General features: G+C 43.6%; 1 long non-coding RNA gene across 1 annotated transcript; it reads right to left on the minus strand.

Annotated features, from left to right (window-relative positions):
* Positions 1-588: 588 nt before the first annotated feature.
* Positions 589-21,047, minus strand: LOC143818027 (uncharacterized). Its single transcript, XR_013224270.1, has 3 exons — positions 20,957-21,047; positions 19,294-19,457; positions 589-952 (listed from the first exon to the last, which is right to left on the minus strand). It is a non-coding gene; the product is annotated as an uncharacterized LOC143818027 (long non-coding RNA).
* Positions 21,048-22,471: the final 1,424 nt, after the last annotated feature.

Here is a 22,471-nt window from a genome sequence, read left to right on the forward strand (position 1 = left end):
TGAGTCTAAAATAGTCCCAGTGGAAAAAAATAGAAAGATTACTCATATTGATGGTTTTTATGAATAAAGATGACATGACATAAAGAAAACTGACAATAGTTTTTTACAAAAATGCATGTAATACAAAAACTTGATTTAAACAATCAGTCATTTTCTAATTATAGCTTCCCTTTAAAGCTGTAGATATCAAACAGAGCCAAGAATTTATCTGCTTCAGATTCCATAAATCTACAGTGGCTTGCAAAAGTATCCACCCCCTTGACATTTTGGTGTTTTGTTACCTCACAACCTGGAAATTCACTGTTGTTTTTAGCTTTTGCATCAGTTCATGTAAAGAGCATGCCTACAACTGTGAATATTTGGCTTTCTCTTTTATTATGAAGCAATCAACAAATAGTACAAAATAACTGAAAACTTCTGTGTGCATAACTATTCACCCCCTCCTAAAGTCATTAGTTTGAATGGTGTTCTTTTGCAGCAATTACAGCTGCAAGTCGCTTTGGATAAGTCTCTATGAGCTTTCCACATCTTGCCCATTCATCAATGGCAAAACTGCTCCAGCAAGTTAGATGGTTTCCTCTGCTGAACAGCAATCTTCAAGCCTGACCACAGATTCTCAATTGCATTAAGGACTGGACTTTGACTAGGCCACTCCAAAACATTTACACATTTCCCATTAAACCACACGAGTGTTGCTTTAGCAGTATGTTTGGGTCATTGTCTTGTTGGAAGATGAACCTCCGTCCCAGTCACTGATGGATTGAAGCGGGTTTTGCTCAAGAGTATCCATGTATTTTGCACCATCTTCTACTCGACTCTGATCATTTTCCCTGTCCCTGCTTTCAAAAAACATCCCCACGGCATGTTGTTGCCACCACCATGTTTCACTGTGAGGATAGTGTTCTTGGGGTGATGAGCCGTGTTTTGGTTTGGTGCCAGACATAGCGTTTACCTTGGTGACAAAAAAAAAGTAAAATTTTAGTCTCACCTGACCATAGCGCCCTCTTCTGTACATTTGGAGAGTCTCCCACATGTCTTTTGGCAAACTCAAAATGAGTCTTACAATTTGTGTGAGTAAGTAAAGGCTTTTTTCTGCCCACTCTTACATAAAGGCCACCTCTATGGAGTATGGAGTGTACGGTTTATTGTGGTCGTATGGACAGAGTCTCCAGTCTCTGCTTGGGAACTCTGCAGCTCCTTCAGGGTTACATTTGGTCTCTGTTCTGCCTCTCTGATTAATACCCTCCTTGCCCGGGCTGAGAGTTTTGGTGAGGGGCCCTCTCATGACAGGTTTGTTGTGGTACCATGCTCTTTCCATTTGATGCAGTAGCGTAGCTACCGGGGGGGCAGAGGGTGCGGGCGCCCAGGGCCCAGCGCTCTGATACAGTTACATTCTGCAGCAGAGCAGGGAGAATCAATCTCCCTGATCTACCGCTATGGGGCCCCTGAGCTGGCGGGGGGCCCGGTGCCAGCAGTGGGCTCCTGTTATGATCTGGTGGCCTAAGAGCAGCATGAGACGTACTCTGGAGAAGGTGGTACCTGTACTGACCGCAGACCCTGAACTTAAAACCGCAACTAGAAGTAGCCGTGGAATGTACCTATCACTCCCTAGACATCTCGACACAGCCGGAGGACTAATTACCCCTAGAGATGGGAAAAATATCTTGCCTCAGAGAAAATTCCCAAAGGATAGCCAGCCCCCCACAAATATTGACTGTGAGAGGAGAGGGAAAAAACATACACAGACTGAAATCAGAATTTAGAAAAGGAGGCCACTTCTAGCTAAATAGAAAGGATAGGACAGAGTACTATGCGGTCAGTATTAAAACACTAAAAAATATCCACCACAGAAAATACAAAAATCTCCACAGCTAACTAAAGATATGGAGGGTATATCTGCATCTCCAGAGATACCAGCTTGGCTAAACAAATCCTTATTCAGACCAAGCTGGACAAGACAAAAACATGGAAAAGAACTGAACAATAAGGCCACAGCATGTGGACAGCAAAAATCAAGGCCAGAACTTATCTTTGTTGAAAGGAACAGCAAAGCAGGAGAGAGCAGGCAAGGATGTGAATCCCCCAGGAACAATGGACAACTGGCACTGACTAAAAAGTCAAGCAAGGCTAAATAGCCCAGTCAGGATTGCAAAAACTTGACACACCTGATGAATGCTGCGATCCAGAGACAGCAGCACTACCACTTATAACCACCGGAGGGAGCCCAAGAGCAGAATTCACAACAGTACCCCCCCTTGAGGAGGGGTCACCGAACCCTCACCAGAGCCCCCAGGCCGATCCGGACGAGCCAAATGAAAGGCACGAACCAAATCCTCAGCATGAACATCGGAGGCAACAACCCAAGAATTATCCTCCTGGCCATAACCCTTCCATTTGACAAGATACTGAAGCTTCCGCCTCGAAAAACGAGAATCCAAAATCTTCTCAACCACATACTCCAACTCCCCATCAATCAACACCGGGGCAGGAGGATCAACAGAGGGAACAACGGGCACCACATATTTCCGCAACAAAGATCTATGAAAAACATTATGGATGGAAAAAGAGGCTGGAAGGGCCAAACGAAAAGACACTGGATTGATAATCTCAGAAATCCTATAAGGGCCAATAAACCGAGGCTTAAACTTAGGGGAAGAAACCTTCATAGGAACATGATGGGAAGACAACCAGACCAAATCCCCAACCCGAAGCCGGGAACCAACACACCGACGACGCTTAGCAAAACGCTGAACCCCCTCCTGAGACAACACCAAATTGTCAACAACATGAGCCCAAATTTGCTGCAACCTGTCAACCACAGAGTCCACCCCAGGACAATCAGAAGGCTCAACCTGCCCCGAAGAAAAACGAGGATGAAAACCAGAGTTACAAAAGAAGGGTGAAACCAAGGTAGCAGAACTAGCCCGATTATTAAGGGCAAACTCGGCCAATGGCAAGAAAGCCACTCAATCATCCTGATCAGCAGACACAAAGCATCTCAAATAAGTTTCCAAAGTCTGATTAGTTCGCTCGGTTTGGCCATTTGTCTGAGGATGAAACGCGGAAGAAAAAGACAAATCAATGCCCAGCCTAGCACAAAAGGCCCGCCAAAACCTAGAAACAAACTGGGAACCTCTATCGGACACAATATTCTCCGGAATGCCATGCAAACGAACCACATGCTGAAAAAACAACGGAACCAAATCAGAAGAGGAAGGCAACTTAGGCAAAGGTACCAAATGAACCATCTTAGAAAACCGGTCACAAACCACCCAGATAACCGACATCCTCTGGGAAACCGGAAGATCCGAAATAAAATCCATAGAAATATGCGTCCAAGGCCTCTCAGGGACCGGCAAAGGCAAAAGCAACCCACTAGCGCGGGAACAGCAAGGCTTGGCCCACGCACAAGTCCCACAGGACTGCACAAAAGAACGCACATCCCGTGACAATGAAGGCCACCAAAAGGACCTACCAACCAAATCTCTGGTACCAAAAATCCCAGGATGACCAGCCAACACAGAACAATGAACCTCCGAAATCACTTTACTAGTCCATCTGTCAGGAACAAACAGTTTCCCCACTGGACAGCGGTCAGGTTTATCAGCCTGAAATTCCTGAAAAACCCGTCGTAAATCAGGGGAGATGGCAGAAAGAATCACCCCTTCCTTCAGAATGCCGACCGGCTCAAGGACCCCAGGAGAATCAGGCAAAAAGCTCCTAGAGAGGGCATCAGCCTTAACATTCTTAGAACCCGGAAGATACGAGACCACAAAATCAAAATGGGAGAAAAACAGGGACCATCGGGCCTGTCTAGGATTCAGCCGTTTGGCAGACTCGAGGTAAATCAGATTCTTATGATCGGTCAAGACCACAATACGGTGCTTGGCCCCCTCAAGCCAATGTCACCACTCCTCAAATGCCCACTTCATAGCCAACAACTCACGATTGCCGACATCATAATTGCGTTCCGCAGGCGAAAACTTTCGAGAAAAGAAGGCACACGGTTTCATCAAGGAACCATCAGAATTCCTCTGAGACAAAACGGCCCCTGCCCCAATCTCAGAAGCGTCAACCTCAACCTGAAAAGGAAGAGAAACATCCGGCTGACGCAACACAGGGGCAGAAGTAAATCGGCATTTAAGCTCCTGAAAGGCAGAAACAGCCGCAGAGGGCCAATTCGTCACATCAGCGCCTTTCTTCGTCAAATCGGTCAGGGGTTTAACCACACTGGAGAAGTTGGCAATGAAACGGCGATAAAAATTAGCAAAGCCCAAAAATTTCTGAAGGCTCTTCACGGATGTGGGTTGGATCCAATCATGAATGGCCTGAACCTTAACCGGATCCATTTCTATAGATGAAGGAGAAAAAATGAAGCCCAAAAAAGAAATCTTCTGTACTCCAAAGAGGCACTTAGACCCCTTCACAAACAAGGCATTATCACGAAGGATCTGAAATACCATCCTGACTTGTTTCACATGAGACTCCCAATCATCTGAAAAAATCAAAATATCATCCAAATATACAATCAAGAATTTATCAAGATAATTCCGAAATATATCATGCATGAAGGACTGAAACACAGATGGAGCATTAGAGAGTCCGAATGGCATCACAAGGTATTCAAAATGACCTTCGGGCGTATTAAACGCAGTTTTCCATTCGTCACCCTGCTTAATACGAACAAGATTATATGCCCCTTGAAGGTCAATCTTAGTAAACCAACTAGCCCCCTTAATCCTAGCAAACAGATCAGAAAGCAAAGGCAAAGGGTATTGGAATTTGACCATGATCTTATTCAAGAGGCGATAATCAATACAGGGTCTCAAGGAGCCATCTTTTTTGGCAACAAAAAAAACCCTGCTCCCAATGGTGAAGAAGATGGCCGAATATGCCCCTTCTCCAAGGACTCCTTAACATAGCTCCGCATGGCGGTATGTTCTGGCACAGACAGGTTGAAAAGTCGGCCCTTAGGGAACTTACCGCCTGGAATCAAGTCAATAGCACAATCACAGTCCCTATGCGGTGGAAGGGAACTGGACTTGGGCTCATCGAATACATCCTGGAAATCTGACAAAAACTCAGGAATTTCAGAAGAGGGGAAGAGGCAATTGACATCAAAGGAACATCACCATGAACCCCCTGACAACCCCAACTAGTCACAGACATAGATTTCCAATCTAACACCGGACTTTGCACCTGAAACCATGGGAAACCCAGCACAATAGCATCATGCAAATTATGCAACACCAGAAAACGACAATCTTCCTGATGGGCTGGCGCCATGCACATGGTCAGCTGTGTCCAAAACTGTGATTTATTTTTAGCCAATGGTGTAGCATCAATGCCCCTCAAAGGAATAGGACTCTGCAAAGGCTGCAAGCAGGGTGGATTGATTTAAATCACGCCGATTTAAATCATGATTTAAATCACGATTTAAATCAAAAGATTTTTTTCTATTTAAATCGGATCGATTTAAATCATGATTTTAATCATGATTTAAATCACTGATTTAAATCAAAAGGTTTTTTTTAATATAAATCACGATTAAAATGAGAAGTGAGAGCAGTGCGCATGTGCGCCCATAGTTACACGGACGAAACTAGGGGCAACGATCTAACGCCAGGGTGAGGGGGGGACCCCAAAGTAAGTAAAAATCTTTTTTGTTTTACTATATGGCAATAGGTAGGTGTTTAAAAGCAGCATGTCTTAATTGTATAAACTATTAATAGCCTCCACATTTTGTTCATACTGCCCCTTTAATTCCACACTTCTAGCTTGGTTTCACTTTTGGTTTAGTTTCTTTTTCCATTCAGTTGACATGCCCAAACTTGTTGGATAGTCAGCAGTACTTGGCTGTAGTAACAATCAAACTTCATAAGTGATCTGTGTGAGCCATGGCAGGTCGTAAGAGAGACCCTATTTGGGTTCATTTTGTTGAGATGCCAGCAGCAGATCTTGGAAAGAAAGGTGCAAGAGCAAAGTGCAAATACTGTCAAAAGGATATCCAAGGACTTGTTTGCCGTTTGAAATCACATTATGAAAACTGCAACCAGAAGGGAAATGAAGATGTTGATAGTGAAGTGTTTCTTTGGTCATCTTCATCACCGCACTTCTCATGATGTTGCCTCATTCACGCCACCAGGCCTTGCATCTCTTTGTTGCATCGTTTGCATTTTGCACGCATGCCTGCCTTACCGATAGGCGAAGGAGCTTCATTAAAATATTCCCAAACTGGGTCTCTTTTACGGCCTGCTGCCATTATAAGGAAAGAATGTAATAAACCTCAGATCGTACACACAAACAGATCCAGACTTGTCTGTCTGTGGCTATGCTGCAGTATTGTGCTCAAAGTTTCACTTTCATTTTCTTATCTGCTTGCCCTTCCTCCTCAAAACACTTAGATTCACATTCTTCTTGTGTTGTGCAGATCTATTCCACTCCAAACAATCAGAAACATATTGTCTAACTTCTTGGACTTGGCACTGAAGGGGTTGATTCTGTATTCATAGGTTTGTAGAACAATAGGATTAAGGTCTTTTTCTCAACTCTGTTCATGTTGTAACATTTTTGCCATGAAGAAGAGGCTGGGACCTCTGCGGAGTCCAATTCAGTTTTGAGAACTGCGTAAGTAAAGCGAGCGTCTGTGATAATATAGGAGAGAAACTGCCCACTAATCCTACAGAAACCTCTGGAAGAGCATGGCATTGTGAATGTTACACATATACAGCCTTTATTCTACTGAGTTAAACAACTCAGCTTTATCTCATGATGGAAGAACCTTTGGATGGTAAAATATTTTCCTCAAAAAGCAGTTTATTGAAAAAAATCCGATTTAAATCAAAAAAATCCGATTTAAATCAAAAAAATCCGATTTTTTTGATTTTTTTTAAAAAACATTGATTTTTATCCACCCTGGCTGCAAGGGGAAACCACAACGTCTGGCAAATTCTAAGTCCATTAAGTTTAGAGCGGCGCCTGAATCCACAAATGCCATGACAGAAAATGACGATAATGAGCAGATCAGGGTCACAGATAACAGAAATTTAGGTTGTACAGTACTGATGGTAACAGAACTAGCGATTCTCTTGGTACGCTTAGGGCAATCAGAAATAACATGAGCAGAATCGCCGCAGTAAAAACACAACCTATTCTGACGTCTGAATCCTTGTCGTTCAGCTCTAGACACAATCCTATCACACTGCATAGGCTCAGGACTCCGCTCGGAAGACAATGCCATAGTGTGCACAACTCTGCGCTCGCGCAAGCGCCGATCAATCTGAATGGCCAGAGACATAGAATCACTCAGACCAGCAGGCGTGGGGAACCCCACCATAACATCTTTAACGGATTCAGAAAGACCCTTTCTGAAAATTGCCGCCAAGGCATCCTCATTCCATTTAGTCAGTACAGACCATTTTCTAAATTTCTGGCAATATGATTCTGCCGCTTCTTGACCCTGACACAGGTCTTCTCAGCATGATCCACTGAATTAGGTTCATCATACAATAACCCAAGCGCCTGAAAAAAGGTGTCTGCATTAAGCAACGCCGGATTCCCAGGTTCCAGGGCAAATGCCCAATCCTGGGGGTCACCACGCAGCAGAGATATAACAATTTTAACCTGCTGGATGGGATCACCAGAGGAACGGGGTTTCAGAGCAAAAAACAGTTTACAGTTATTTTTAAAGCTCAAAAATTTGGACCTGTCCCCAAGAAACAAATCAGGAGTTGGAATTCTAGGCTCTAAAACCGGAGTCTGAACGATATAATCAGAAATACCCTGTACTCTAGCAGCAAGTTGATCCACACGAGAAGCCAATCCCTGAACATCCATACCAGCGCCGAACTCCTGAGCCACCCAGAGGTAAAAAGGGAAAAAAAAAACACAACAGACTACAGAAAAAAAAATGGCTCAGCACTTTCCTTTCCTTCTTCTGAGATCCGGTTAACTCATTGTAGGCCAGTTGTACTGTTATGATCTGGTGACCTAAGAGCAGCATGAGACGTACTCTGGAGAAGGTGGTACCTGTACTGACCGCAGACCCTGAACTTAACACCGCAACTAGAAGTAGCCGTGGAATGTACCTATCACTCCCTAGACATCTCGACACAGCCGGAGGACTAATTACCCCTAGAGATAGAAAAGGGAAAACTATCTTGCCTCAGAGAAAATTCCCAAAGGATAGCCAGCCCCCCACAAATATTGACTGTGAGAGGAGAGGGAAAAAACATACACAGACTGAAATCAGAATTTAGCAAAGGAGGCCACTTCTAGCTAAATAGAAAGGATAGGACAGAGTACTATGCGGTCAGTATTAAAACACTAAAAAATATCCACCACAGAAAATACAAAAATCTCCACAGCTAACTAAAGATATGGAGGGTATATCTGCATCTCCAGAGATACCAGCTTGGCTAAACAAATCCTTATTCAGACCAGGCTGGACAAGACAAAAACATGGAAAAGAACTGAACAATAAGGCCACAGCATGTGGACAGCAAAAATCAAGGCCAGAACTTATCTTTGTTGAAAGGAACAGCAAAGCAGGAGAGAGCAGGCAAGGATGTGAATCCTCCAGGAACAATGGACAACTGGCACTGAATAAAGGGTCAAGCAAGGCTAAATAGCCCAGTCAGGATTGCAAAAACTTGACACACCTGATGAATGCTGAGATCCAGAGACAGCAGCACTACCACTTATAACCACCGGAGGGAGCCCAAGAGCAGAATTCACAACAGGCTCCCCACCGTCATCGCATGGTGAGCTGTATCGGCATCTACCCGATACAGCTCACCGCATTGATGAGGGAAGGAGCCCTGTGCTGCACTCCTTCCCCATCATCCTCCTGTCAGCATCTGACATCACTTGCAGACGCCGACACTGACAGTGGGCGCGGTAACGTCACTGCCCTGCGCCCGCTGTCAGGACAAGAACGGGAGCAGGGAGCACCGCTGGAACAAGGAGGAAGAGAGGTGAGTATTGTGTGTTTTTTTATGGGGGCTTCCTAATATACTACTGGATCTGCCTAATACACTACAGGATCTGACTATGGGGGGGCTGCTGCCTAATACACTACAGGATCTGACTATGGGAAGGCTGCTGCCTAATACACTACAAGATCTGACTATGGGGGGGCTGCTGCCTAATACACTATATGATCTGACTATGGGGGGCTGCTGCCTAATACACTATAGGATCTGACTATGGGGGGCTGCTGCTTAATACACTACAGGATCTGACTATGGGGGGGCTGCTGCTTAATACACTATAGGATCTGACTATGGGGGGGTGCTGCCTAATACACTACAGGATCTGACTATGGGGGGTGCTGCCTAATACACTATAACATCTGACTATGGGGGGGCTGCTGCCTAATACACTACAGGATCTGCCTATGGGGGGCTGCTTCCTAATACACTACAGGATCTGCCTATGGGGGGCTGCTGCCTAATACACTACAGGATCTGCCTATGGGGGTGCTGCCTAATACACTACAGGATCTACCTATGGGGGGGTGCTCCCTAATACTACAGGATCTGCCTATGGGGGGGCGCTGCCTTATACACTACAGGATCTGTCTATGGAGGTGCTGCCTTATACCATAGGGTCTGCCTATAGGGGTACTGCCTTATACTACAGGGTCTGCCTATAGGGGTACTGTCTTGTACTATATTGAGGACTATCTGGCACATTATACAATATGGAGGTTATCTATGGGGCCATCATACAGTGTGGGGATTACAGTGAAGGGGCAATTATACAGTGTTGGAGCCATCAAACAGTTGGAGTCTACTAAGGGGTCAGTATACTGTGCGCGTGGTACTATACAGTGAGGGAGCATCATGTTGTGTATAGGGGAGCTGTACAGGGGGAGACTCGGGACATTACTAAATGTAAGGTGGGCACTTATTGTTATAGGGGAACTCGGGTTACTGTGACTATCAAAGGGGCACACAGGGCAATATTACTTTCTAGGGGGCAAAATATGGGCAGTGTTTTCTAGGGCACTTGCACCTGGCATTACTATATTATAGAGGGGGTGCTTTAGAATTTACACAGCAGGTGCAGTAATAGAGACACATACTGCAGCAGCAGCTCAGTATTGGGGTATCAGGTGCAGTAATAGGGACACATACGGCAGCAGCGGCTCAGTATTGGGGTATCAGCAGGATGAGGAGTTTGTGCAGGTTGGGAATAGATGGTGATGGGGCTGGAATATGAGAAGTGAAATGTGTCTTTGTTGTATTCTCTGCAGACGAGTCCTGGCTGAAAGAAGTTGTCATGTCGGTATGGGCCAGATGGACAAGATGGGAAAAGTGAACGATTCGCCGCTCGTGCCTTTAATGTTGTTGCAGCCTCTGTGGCCTTTCAGAAAAGATGTGTATATACTGACAGACCATGTGACACTTGCACATAGGTGGACTTCCTTTCATTAAGCATGTGACTTATGAAGGTAATTGCTTGCACCAGAAACTTTTAGGGACTTCTTCATAAAAGGGGTGAATACATATGCACATGCCAAATTTTATTATTTGATTGCATAAATTTAATTTTATGCCTATATTTTCCTCATTTCACTTCACCAACATAAACTATTTAGTGCTGATGTATCACACACAAATCGGATGACAAAAATACACAGGTTGTAATGTAACAAAACAGGTAAAAAGTCGATGGGGTGAATATTTTTGCAAGTCAATGTAATTTAACAGCAGAGAAGATATTTCCCCATAAATTGTATATAAACCAACTTAGAAAATGCAAGCAGCTAAATATTAGTATTGTACAAAACGGTGACCGATTATCTTTTATATTTAAGGATTAAGGAAATCTCTATGATTAGAAAAACATGTCCGTTTTCTTTTTATAACAGTACCACACCTGTCACAGATTGTGTGTGGTATTGCATCTTAGAGGGCACGTCAGATGAACTGAGCAGTAATACTAGACACAACCCATAGCCAGGTCAGATGTTGTTTTTGGAAGAAAGCAGACACAGTTTTCTAATTTCTATTTTACACAAAAGATGTGCCACTGATAAAGATTTTAGCATCTTTTCCCCCAATTGATAAGCATTTTACTCATTCATTGGGTGATTGACATTGGCCAAATATCTGGAAATGAGCATTGATAGGAATGCCTATTCACAATTATTGTTCAATGAAAAATACACTTTGAACCAATATTTTCAGATGCACTGAACAGAATTTATCAGTATATATGTTAGAATCTGCAGCTTAAAGAGAATAGACATGAGCTGTTCAAGCAAGTAGACAATATACTGTTAGAAAATCCCAGGAATAATAGGATGTCCTGCAGACCAGGGCCAGACCTAGCGCTGATACAGCCAGATCAGCTGCACAGTGTTCTGTCAGGAAGGTCAGGGACAGGCCCCAGCATTTGTCTGCGCTCGGTAGACGCTTACTTATTTAGTCAATTATCTGCTATTCTTGAAAAGAGTGGTCTTTCACAGGCTTCAAGCTGACAACCTATAGCATGGCAGACAGAAACATAAGCAGTGAGCCACAGGTTGAACTGCAAAGTACAGCCTAAATTTGTCTTCCCAAAGATCTAAATAGTATTCTTCTTTACAGGCATATTGTAGTGGTACATAAAGATAAATTCCTATATACCAGTACATCTCATTAAACGTGTGGGTAAAATAACAGTCAGAGCTTTTCTCCCAAATGACTAAAAAATAATGACAATTGAAAAAAACACATTTTTACTATACTTTTTAAAAATAAATGCAACTTACTAGTAAATAACATAAGGTATATAGTTGCAGGGGCACACACACAAATCACTGAACAGAAGTCCTAATTGAGAGCTCCCCGACTCAAGAGTAAAAATTAAAACATTAAGCAGGGTCATAGAAGGGCATATATTCCCCTTTCATGGCTCTATGAGGCAAACGAAAGTGCCCCCCAAAAACACAGTATTATATCCCCACGGTGAATTCCTCCACAGTATCCTCCACACGCACAGTATGATGACCACATAGTCCCACACACACAGTATGATGGCCTCGACACTGTCCTCCCACATCATATGAGACCCCCCCACAGTTCCCCATATAGTATAATGGCACTCCATACAATATTATGTCCTTCCATACAGTATGATGGCTCCCACACAGCACTCCAAACAGTATAATAGTCATCCATACAGTATAATGGCCCCCCCCACAGCCCTCCACACAGTTTTACGGTCCCCACAGCCCTCCACACAGTATGATGGCCCACCACACAGCTCTCTGCACAATACATACAAGTTTGGCAGATCGACATTTAAACAACCTACAGCTTGTCTTGCAAAACACATAATGTGTGTAATTTATATATTTATATACAGTTGTGCTCAAAAGTTTACATACCCTGGCAGAATTTTTTCTTTCTTGGCCTTTTTCAGAGAATACGAATGATAACACCAAAACATTTTCTCCACTCATGGTTAGTGGTTGGGTGAAGCCATTTGTTGTCAAACTACTGTGTTTTCTCTTTTTAAATCATAATGACACCCCAAAACATACAAATAACCCTGATCAAAAGTTCTCATACCCTGGTAATTTTGGCCTGAGTGGAGAAAAGGTTTTAGTGTTATCATTCACATTCTCTGAAAAAAGGCCAAGAAAGCAAAAATTCTGTCGGGGTATGTAAACTTTTGAGCACAACTGTATGTGTAAATGAGTATGTAGTGTATTAGCACGCGCATACTGTATTTAATATATGTTTGTGATTATGAATGCATTATGTGGTGTGAAGGAGGGGGGCAGCATACTCAATTCCTGCACAGGGGCCCTTTACTGTCAGTGGCCTCCCCTGCGACAAACAATTGGATCTATTTGTGCGCTGTGGGAGACCCATGGGTATTATTTCTAAGAGGGAAAATGATCAACCATGCTGAATTTTTCAACTACCTTTTATTGTTTTCCCTTCTAGGCGCAACATCTCAGCCCTCAACCCTCAACATTAACTGCACAGATAAGTAAAACATGAATCCTAATAGGCAGATCGTTGTTCTTAATTGCTCGTCTTAAGATCTTCATCAGACAATTCATTTATGGATATGGACGGCTTTAGTGCAACAGCCACAAGAGTCAACTCACAGCTTCAGGTTATGAGAAGGGAGATAAAATCCATGGTGAGAGTCCCCTTCTACAATGAAAAAATGATTTTGTAAAATTATGACTACCCCTTTAAGGGACCCCCAAGCTAAATGGGAGATGTGTTTGTCAGATGTGAGGAATTTTTTACTGAATTGTCCAATGTGAAAAATTCTCACTTCATGTAGAAACTCTATGATGGGAGCCTTTAAAGGGAACCTGACAGTAGAGCCAGGTGCGACGACCACCAGGGCCATGGGGTACTCGGAACCGGGTCAGGCACTTCTTTGGGGAAGTCACAGGGCTGTGAACCGACTCCGTGGCCCTGGGCGTGCAGTAAAAATGCAAGGGGAAAAGTTATATGGGATAGATTCGTGATGCCACCCGTGGTGTTCGGCAAGGGATGGCCGACGCTGCGGTTCAGGTCCACTGGGGCCGATGGTGATGAGCAAAGATGGTGCAGCTCCCCACGGGTGGAGCGGGCCCCAGGGCAGATATAAGTCAGTTCAGGTAGTGGTGAACATTGGGGTGCAGAGAATAAGCAAGGGACACAGAAAAGTGCTTTTCTTTAACTTTACTTCTTGGCAGATAAACATGCAGTCCGGGGAACCAGTTACAGATGACAGCAGGAGTCCAGCTAGCCTGGAAGTATTCAGGGGGTCCACCTTGCCAGGTGGGGTTGGAAGCCTTCCTGCTGTGCTCTATTTTCTGGTCCCTGCTGCCTGTAGCTAGCTGCAGCCCTCTCCTGTGTGTTGGCTTCAACCTGTATGGCAGACAGCGCGAACCTATCACGGGCACTGCCTGTTCACTAGCAGCCCCAGGCTCTAAGTCTGCTGTGGTGCCTCTGGGTGTTTGGGGTGGCCAGGAAGCTTGCAATCCCCCGCCCTCCAGATTCGGCTGTTGGGGCGTAAAGCACCCGCACAGCCAAGGACTCTGGCATCCTTCTTGTCAGCGCTCCGCTGCGGGGTCAGCTCTGATGCAGCTGCAATTCCCCAGAGCCCTTGTCTCTGCTCCTCTCTCTCCTCTCCTCCGACTGTCTTCCTAACAGCCTGAAAACTGACTCCTCCTCCCGACCAGAAAGAGCAGCTCCCCAGAAGTCGGGTCTAGAGCTCCGCCTTCTGGCCTGGAGCAGGAATTGTGATTCCAGGCTGATAGGTCTCCCCCTACTGTATGTGTGTGTACAGAGAATGAACTGTCAGTCTAGGGAAGCAGGCTGGGGAGAAGCCACCAGGGACCTGCCTGGAACTATTCAATTCAGACTCAAAAAGTCTGATTCATCAAAGCTTTTTCGCTAGTATTCTGGTGTAAAAAGCTTTGAAGAGGTGCATATTATTTGTGCAATTGGGGGCTGCACTGAAATTATGAAACTTTTGGTCTCACACCATTTTCTCACAGCTCCGATAAAGTGGACTGAGCTGGGACAAGGAAACGATGACCACCGATCGCTAAATTCATGACAAGGGTCATTTGCTACGAAAATTAATACAGCAGAGACTGGAGTAAGGTTTACAGTGAGACAAATATGTCACCAATTTGTTAGAGAGAACACCGGAGAGATCACGCAGATCCCATCATTGCCACCATTTTGTTAAGGAACCAATAGGGGAATCACACAGATCTCCTGGCTGGCACCAATTTGTCAGAGAGAACACCAATATGCCAGTGAACAACATTTTGCTGCATCCAATCATCAGAGCAATTACGCATTTGACTTACAAGTGATTAGACCTATGCATCTTTATGAATCAGGAATGTCTGTCGCCAGCACATCTCCTCATAAAGACCGGCATGAGTAACAGCAGACTTGATGTATCGGGCCGCAGTCCACAGCTAGTTGTTCAAACATACAGTACAGACCAAAAGTTTGGACACACCTTCTCATTTAAAGATTTTTCTGTATTTTCATGACTATGAAAATTGTACATTCACACTGAAGGCATCAAAACTATGAATTAACACATGTGGAATTATATACTTAACAAAAAAGTGTGAAACAACTGAAATTATGTCTTATATACTAGGTTCTTCAAAGTAGCCACCTTTAGCTTTGATGACTGCTTTGCACACTCTTGGCATTCTCTTGATGAGCTTCAAGAGGTAGTCACCGGGAATGGTCTTCCAACAATGTTGAAGGAGTTCCCAGAAAGGCTTAGCACTTGTTGGCCCTTTTGCCTTCACTCTGCGGTCCAGCTCACCCCAAACCATCTCGATTGGGTTCAGGTCTGGTGACTGTAGAGGCTAGGTCATCTGGCGTAGCACCCCATCACTCTCCCTCTTGGTCAAATAGCCCTTACACAGCCTGGAGGTGTGTTTGGGGTCATTGTCCTGTTGAAAAATAAATGATGGTCCAACTAAACGCAAACCGGATGGAATAGCATGCCACTGCAAGATTCTGTGGTAGCCATGCTGGTTTAGTATGTCTTCAATTTTGAATAAATCCCCAACAGTGTCACCAGCAAAGCACCCCCACACCATCACATCTCCTCCTCCATGCTTCACGGTGGGAACCAGGCATGTAGAGTCCATCCGTTCACCTTTTCTGCGTCGCACAAAGACATGGTGGTTGGAAATAAAGATCTTGGGGAAACTGCAAAGTTTTCCCAATTTTTCAGACTGACTGACCTTCATTTCTTAAAGTAATGATGGCCACTCATTTTTCTTTACTTAGCTGCTTTTTTCTTGCCATAATAAAAATTCTAACAGTCTATTCAGTAGGACTATCAGCTGTGTATCCACCAGACTTCTGCACAACACAACTGATGGTCCCAACACCATTTATAAGGCAAGAAATCCCACTTATTAAACCTGACAGGGCACACCTGTGAAGTGAAAACTATTCCCGGTGACTACCTCTTGAAGCTCATCAAGAGAATGCCAAGAGTGTGCAAAGCAGTCAACAAAGCAAAAGGTGGCTACTTTGAAGAACCTAGAATATAAGACATAATTTCAGTTGTTTCACACTTTTTTGTTAAGTATATAATTCCACATGTGTTAATTCATAGTTTTGATGCCTTCAGTGTGAATGTACAATTTTCATAGTCATGAAAATACAGAAAAATCTTTAAATGAGAAGGTGTGTCCAAACTTTTGGTCTGTACTGTACATGGTTGCAATAATGCAGCCAGTGTCTCATTCAGACTGCCCATGGATCAGGAACCATAAATCTCACATCAGGTTTGGTTCCCTTTAAAAAAGAAAGGAGTGGAGTCCATGAATTGTTTGTGCTGACTAATAAGTCTATCCTTTATAACCGACGTCTCCTAACATATATGGGTGCTTTGTGATATCATCCTTTTCTCATTGTGTAAATTAGAATATGGCTGTACGGCTGAACAGAAAACCATGCAACAGACTCAGTCCCGACATGGTTTCATGTGTGGTCCGTTAATTTTAAATAATAAAACAATAGCCTTGTCTTCTCCTAGGTCACATCTTGTGTTACCCTCCCCGGCCTCATTGTGTTGGGGATTGGGAGGGCCTCTCTAGTTGCAATATAATTATTGTAAGAGCACTGGATGTTATACAATGCTGGCGGACACTGATTCAGGTCACGATGTGACTCTTGTCACAGAACGAGACAGCCTGCCTGTCTATCTTGGCGGCCCGGACTCTAACCTGTCTGCCCTTCCTCGTTCACACCTTCACTTATCCTGCTCCTAATCTTGCAGGGAGGCAGTTAACTGCTTGAGTGCGAAGAATGACTGACAGCAGCTGTCTCTTTCACAGCAGATTGGACCAAAAGCTTCCTCGTCACTGGCAGCGCTGTGATTCTGCTTAACCCGTTGCTAGCTAAAACTGCCTGAGGACTCGAGAGCGGAAAATATCTGCTTCTGTTCCTTTCCCTTACGTTCCTCATTTAGTAATGTCTATGCATAGGCTTTTTCAGGTGCAATCAAAATTCTAACTCTTAATTTCCTAATGAATAGAGATTATTGAGCCGATTTGCCAAGCTTGAGAATTGCAGTAAATTTCGCTGATTTATCTCTCAGTGAATTATAAGATGGGAAAATTGATTTGTCGAGATTTGTAGCAAATTGAACTGATTTGGAGAGGAATAAAAAAAAAAAGGAAAATACTATTTCTGAAAATTCAACTACATCTTTTTGGCACTGTTAGCATCGAATGCTGTGAAATGGAAACATAAAATAATGGAAAAGATATTTCTACCGCTCTAAAAACAGAAGCTATTTACTGTTAACAGGAGCGAGGTATGAGGCATTAGCTTCTACCTCATTTCTGGGAAATGTACCCAGGGAGCTGCAACTAGAGAGGGCTGAAGAGGAATGTACCCCGGGTTGCTGGATTCCAGGAGAGGGCACCAAAAAGGCACTAAGCCTTTGCCAGCGAGTTTAGACTTAGCCGGGCAGCATACTATATCTTTCGGTGATGGAAAGCCTTGTTACTAGTGATGAGCGAGCGTGCTCGGATAAGGCGTTATCCAAACATGCTCGAGTGCTAACCGAGTGTCTTCGGCGTGCTCGAAAAATATGTTTGACAGCGGCAACACATGCAGGTATTTCCTGTTTGTTAGGCAATGTCTGCATGTGTTGTGGCTGTCGAGCAGCCGCGAGACATGCAGATGCGGGGGCTCGAACATATTTTTAGAGCATGCCGAAGTCACTTGGTTAGCACACAAGCGTGTTCGGATAATACTTTCGCTCATCACTACTTGCTACGACACTGATAAATGCTCCAAAAAAGAAAAATGGACAAGTAGGACATATAGTGGTTAGGGACCATCCATATTAAAAGGTACACCTTGACGTGGTTGGATGACCTTTGCGCTCTTCGATAAAAAAAATACTAAATACCTTACATTTTTAACTTTTATAGTGACATTGGAGTTCATATATTCATGAGTCGCCGTGTGCTGATGCATAGTGTATGTATATGTTGAGTGCTCCAGTTCACAAATTACCATTTACATGTGCTTTTTAAAAGAAAAACAAAATTTAATTGTGAGAAATATCAGAAAAGCATTGAAGAGATATAGAACTAATAAAACTTTCCTTTGGGAAGTTTTATTCTGTTTCCCTTTTTTTAAAGACTTCTCCCTCTCTAGGTTTGTTCCCAATTTACCAGAAAAAAAAATTACCAGTGAAAACAGCATGTAGAACAGGATGTGTGAAGTCGGCCTTAAGGTGATGTCAAAAGTGTGATTTTTAGTGCTAATGTTTTTCTGCTTTACAAAAAAAACTGTGTGAAGGGTAATACACATCAGCTGTCGCAGAGGTGCGATTAAGTTGCTTAATGCCGAGTTTCCATAGTCTCAAATATATCGGCAATTTTTATAAGTTATGCTAATAATATTGCCTGCGATCATATGTGCTTTCTGGACTTTTTTTTAATGTTTCTCCCTCATTAGCTAAATATTTCCCCCTAAAATAAGCAATATTTTTTCACTCATGTTTTCCCTTCATTAAATACTAACAGGAAAGAAAATGCAATACAAGTTTGAAATTATGGGCGATGTGATAGCCTGATTTTGGGAATGTATGACTTATTAGGGTGTGTGCTGTAGTTTCAATACAATCAGTGTTTTATCAGCAGGAGATTATCACTGTAGGACTAGGTCTCACATGCAGGCAAGTCAGTCTAAAAGGTGTAACCCCGCCCTCACCACTGATTGGCAGCTTGCACAGTGTACACAGGATGCTATCAATCAGGGTTGTGGGTGGGGTTATACAGAGCTCACCACTCTGACAACTGCTACATCTACAGCACAGAAAACAGGAATTTTGTCAAAACTACACCAAGAAGTCCAGTAACTTCCATATTACTGGAACCATGCTCTCTGCCATGCAGCTCTGAGTTTCCATAACAAGAACCTGCTGAGATTCCCTTTAACAAAAGTATATTTGAGGCTATTTGGCATAAAATTTAATTTTAGTTTTAGTCCCTTATTTATCAGATGGAGGACATAAGTGTGCCTGCTTACCAATTTACTTTATAGGAGACACTGCAGGCTGCACTTTTATATACGCTGGGTCATCACAAAAAAATATACTATGCTGTATTTTATTTTTTTTGTAGTAGCTCCCTATATTGGCCAAATGCCTAGAAATCTAGCCAGATTGTGACCACTTTCTGGGAGTATACGTCCAACATTGCCTTAAGCTGCATGTCCACCTAAAAAAATCAGTAGGTGCCGCAGATGTTATAAATGAAAAAAAAGTTATACTCACCTCCACATTCCCTTGCCGATCCTGACCAGATGCTCTGATGCTTCTCTGAGCCTTTGCTGTAGCTTCCAGCAGATGACCACTGCAGCCTCACCAGATACTTGCTGAACTGCTGGCATCCACATGCAGATCTGAGCCATGATACCAGTATGTACGACAAAAGACCACTGCAGAAAATCAATGGTTTGGACAGGTAAGAAATTAGCTGGGACGCAAGTTCGGCTGACACATCATTCGCAGATATATGGGGTATCACTATGTGGGCACCCGTAGCACTCAAAGGTGCACCTGCGGGAAGCACTTAAAGTTTGTTCTACTACTGTGATATTGGCTACAATGGCTTTCCCAAGGATAAGCTATCAATATCGGATTGGTGGGGGTCCAACACCTGGCACCCTGGCTCATCAGCTGTTCTAAACTGCGTGAGCGGAGAGATCTGAACAACACAGCTCTGACACTACAGGTCCGCTCCACAATCATGTGAATAGGAGTTGAGGACAGATGATTGGTGGTGGTCCCGGATGTCTAACCCCCAGCTATCTGATAGTGATGACCTAAGGAAAGGTAATATCATAGCAGTGAAACACCCCTTTAAAGAAGCATCTAAATCTTTATAGTACAAGCAGGGTATGAGGAAGAGGAGTGAAAGGTTTCGCCCATGTTGGATTTTGATGTTACATGTTTTTGATGAGTTTTGGTGCAATAGCAGTGAACACTTGATCTCATTTATCTTTTTCTTCTTATATGAAAGCGTTAAATTCATGATTACTTCTGGTTTAGTAATGAAGGCTGACTCCTACCTTCTAAAATGTATAAATTATTTCGCATTATTTCTATTAAAGCTTAATTTGATGATTGTTCATAAAAGCCAAAATGCGCATTAAGTCAAAATCTATGAACATTAAAAATGTGCGCACAATCTGCAATCATGACTGCGAGTTTTCAGCTAAAGGGTTAATTCCAAGACTGCTAATGGCGTCTGAAGACATTAATCTATAAATCCATTCACGCCAAATTTTTTTCCACACGTCCTCGCACACTTCTCATACTCTGGTGAGAATGGATTAATCCATTTGGTGCCTGAGGAAGCGTGCAGAATGGTTGTGCAACTGGAGACCTGCGGGCTGGATGTGGTCTCCTGAGGGATTAAATCCTTTCCCACAATCTAGCTGCGAGTGAGTCAAAACAAGCAGGAGAGAGGATCAGGCAAGCCGCGGCGGTACTCCGACTGTCGAATGGATATCAAAGGCACGAACTACGCGGTGGAGGGCGACAGATTCGTGCGCCTCTTAATGTGACAGGAACCCACAGACGCGTCTGATAAATCATACGGGCTCGGCATCTATACGCCAAGCGAGTCTTGATTTGTATAAATAATCCTATTATCTCCGACCTCCCCCTGCCTTTACAGTGGCGCGCGGTGTCACACTCGTACACTCAGAATGTCGCACGGAGGTAGCAAAATTAAGCAGTTGCTTGGAGGCCCGATTAATGCTGCGGCTCTGGAGCTAAATCATTTTCTTAAAGAGACAGATTGATTATATGAGGACATGAGGATGCTCACTGCACATTTGCTTTCTGTTTGTCTGGCATTGAAAATGCAAGTCATCTCTAGATGGCAAATAAAAATAGGGAATTGCCTAAACTGCGATTCCTTAATAATTACCTTAATTGCTCCCTTGTGGGAAGATTTTGTGTAAAAGTCGAGTTCAGGAGGATGGGAGACAAAATTGACGATGCCTGCTCGCCGTGCTGTCATTCCATTTTATAATGCCTGCATCATCTGAATACAGAAAGCAGGGGGCTGTCATGGGCTGACGGCCATCTCTTCCCTCCGCTGGCTTAATACAAGCGAACGGCAAGCGGCACCTGTATTCTGATGACAACGCAGGCACCGCAGCCATGACTAATGTCATTTCCCTTTCTTGCTTTCCATGATTACCTGGATCGCGTCTTCATATAAAGGAAGAATTTCCGATATAGTACTGTATTAGTTAATTGCTGTATATGAAATTCCTTATAATTAAAGCAAACAGGGACTGAAGATAAACTTTTGCTTACAACCTGTCGGTTGATTTAAATATTACGTTTTTTTCCCATGATCTAAAAATGATTTAGGTGCAAGTTTGTCTTTTTGGTCAATTAATATATAATTTCACCGCCCGTATTAGAGTCGATGAGAGGATCAAACATCAACTACAGGCATGGACTGGACATATTTATTTATTTTACTCACTTATATATCACAATTAATTCAACATCGCTTTACGGACAAGTGGAGACTTTGTCCGAAGACAGGCAAAAAACTAACAGTTTTCAACACAACAGTTCTCCTTTTAAATTATTTTGCTGCAACAAAATGGAGGCATTTAAGCAAATCTACTTCATGTGGAGATCATGTCTAAAGTTAACGACAGGATCAGGGTCCTAATGATTGCGGTCGCAGAGGATTTGACTGCTACTGGACCCTTGCGGAAGGGAGGCACACTGACGCCAGCACCTATTTCAGCTGGATATCAGTCTGAAGACGAACATTCAGCCGAAGTGTTTTGAGGCACAGTAACCTGCCAATCAGAGTCCAGCAGCTGACGTCGTCGTGACTGTCACAGGCAGCGCATAGCAGTGACATCATGTGTAGCAGGCACTCTGAAGTCATGTGTCAGCCTCTGCACCAACTAAAGAAGAGAAGCCGTGTGTGATGCTGAGTCACTATTGATGGACAAGCCGTGAGAAAGGATAGTCAGCAGGTCCAAGGTCAGATACCAGGAGGGCTCATGGTGCAGAGAGTAAGACAAAGACGTGGTCAGGTAACAGTATGAAGTCAAACAAGAGGAAGGTACGTCAAAATCAGGGAGTACAACAAACGGATAGTCGGAGGCAAAATCCGAGGTCAGATTCCTGAAGTCAGAGAGTGTCAAAAGCAGAAGGGATAGTACAAACGAAATTTTGACAACAGATCCTAGGTCATCAACAAGGTCAGAAATCAGACACAGCGCAAGCGCACACACCTATCTAAAGTCAGCTACAACTGACAATCTGCTGCTCACAGCAAGCCAGCTAAATACATAGAAAATAATTTGAGGACAGGAGGCACCTGGGCAAATGCCCACAGAGCAGATCAGATTGAACAGAAGGGCTGTCAATCAAAATGCTGATAGCCCAGCATGCCGCAGGATTATAT

This window comes from Ranitomeya variabilis, chromosome 3 (genome assembly GCF_051348905.1).
Source record: "Ranitomeya variabilis isolate aRanVar5 chromosome 3, aRanVar5.hap1, whole genome shotgun sequence".
Classification (NCBI taxonomy): domain Eukaryota; kingdom Metazoa; phylum Chordata; class Amphibia; order Anura; family Dendrobatidae; genus Ranitomeya; species Ranitomeya variabilis.